The sequence below is a fragment of the Etheostoma spectabile genome, chromosome 14 (genome assembly GCF_008692095.1).
Source record: "Etheostoma spectabile isolate EspeVRDwgs_2016 chromosome 14, UIUC_Espe_1.0, whole genome shotgun sequence".
Classification (NCBI taxonomy): domain Eukaryota; kingdom Metazoa; phylum Chordata; class Actinopteri; order Perciformes; family Percidae; genus Etheostoma; species Etheostoma spectabile.
In genome coordinates, this window is record NC_045746.1 from 14,149,386 (window position 1) to 14,151,206 (window position 1,821).

Below are 1,821 nucleotides of genomic sequence, written 5' to 3' on the forward strand. Positions count from 1 at the left end.
AAATCCTTTGCAAGAAGTTAACTTAATTTTTAATAACTAGCGATTCATTAACAGCCCATAAAGTGAAAGTACGCGCTTATATTTTATTTACTGTACGCTACTGTAGCAGCCCACACACAGACAGGGGAGATTCCAGGATTTTTTACGTAGGCTGGCAAGGGGACACTCAAAAAAATTAACAAAATCAAAAAAAATACAGTAATGGAGAGAAGTAACAAAATTCCAGAAATAATATACGGAAAATATTAAATTATCTGATATTAAAACTTAAAATGATTTACAAACCTAAATTATAAACATATTCTCATAAAATATCAATATGTTAAATTTATGTGAAGAAGCATTTAATAATTACATTCAGGTACACCAGCATTTTCTAGAAAACAGGCTGGTTTAATGGTTTGATAGATAATTTAAACTGACGTCCATTTTAAGATTTATTTCTCATTTTATCATAATTTCATACTTTTCAACAAAAAAATAAATTCCGTGGCAGATTGGGAGCTTGGGGACGGGAGTTCTTTGCACCACTTTCTCACTACAATGGTATCTTTGGTGTCTTGTAAATCCATGTAGACTGAGCGTGTGTATGTGCATGACACAATAAACATCAGATACGCATATTTCTGTTCAAACAGGACATTTATTCAGGACTATATGAGGTGATAAAACAATGGTTGGCTGACATCATGGCTTTAATAATTTAATTTAGAGCAAAAAATGTAACTTTTGAAAGAAGAAATTACACATTCTTTCTCTTAAACTTAAAAGTTTAATTAATAAGTAGGCCTCATATAAATCCACCCTTGGTCAATTCAATACTCTCAGGGGTTTCACTGCAAAAGCCTTACTTGGTCTGTTATGACCAGTAGCTCATGATGGCTAATATTATAACGGACATAACCGTATCAGACTGACTTTAGAATACTTCTCTACTTGCGCTACTGTAACAATGAACATTTACCATTATCCTGTCACCGCCACTAGAGGCCACATTGGCTGCAGTTCATAGCTGAACTTTATAAACATAGGCACTAAGATTTATAACATAAGATAAATACCCCTGAACCTTGAAGATGAACTTGTTTGATCGCACACAGGGAAAAGTCACTGCACCAGAAGTAGAACAAATACTTAAAAAACTAGAAATAATATCTTTTTTTGTATATCACCTTTAAAAACTTTAAAGAACTCACTTCTAAAAATAGACCTACTACTATTTACTCATTATCCTTAATACAAAATACATAAATATTATTAGTTGTGGAAACCTAATCTGTTCTCCTTCAGTGTAAGTTTTAGCTGAGTTTATTCTACATTTTCACATTGTTTTAGCTCCTTCTTGTCTTTTTTGGGAAGGGGGGAGAGAAGGCAAACTAGAGAGAAGCAGAATATGTTGCACAGGGTAGTTGGATAAGGGTTGGAGGATAAGGTAAAGGCAGATTGATGAGGTCAGAGTCAAAAAGAAGAATGCAAGAAAAGAGAAGGAAAAATGCAAATTGTTTTTATGTGGGAGGAGAAGAGAGCCTGAGAGAGAGAAAGAGAGAGAGAGAGGAAGGAAGGAGGAAAGGAGCATCTGAAAAAGACAACCACTGAGAGACAGCGCGTTGAACCCACTGCCCCGTCTCAACCCTCCTCCTCCTCCACCCTCCCTGTGTGCTTTGCCATGGTTACCAGACAGGGCTCCCAATGCAGCCAGTTAATGTGTTTTTCAGCGACAGAAGTGAGCTGGGTACTAATGTGTCTCAGTCTGTCTCCGACACAATCAATGTCAACTGTCCTGGGATGCACAAACACATGGAGGGGCTGCGAGCCAAGGAA

General features: G+C 36.5%; 1 protein-coding gene across 12 annotated transcripts in view; it reads right to left on the reverse strand.

Moving 5' to 3' along the window:
- LOC116701657 (serine/arginine repetitive matrix protein 2) overlaps positions 1-47 on the reverse strand; it is an 11,724-nt gene extending 11,677 nt beyond the window's left edge. For all 12 annotated transcript variants that reach the window (XM_032535495.1, XM_032535499.1, XM_032535498.1 and 9 more), the window contains exon 1: positions 5-47. The gene's annotated coding sequence lies outside the window, so the exon portion shown is untranslated. The remainder of the gene's footprint in view (positions 1-4) is intronic.
- Between the last annotated feature and the right edge of the window lie 1,774 nt (positions 48-1,821).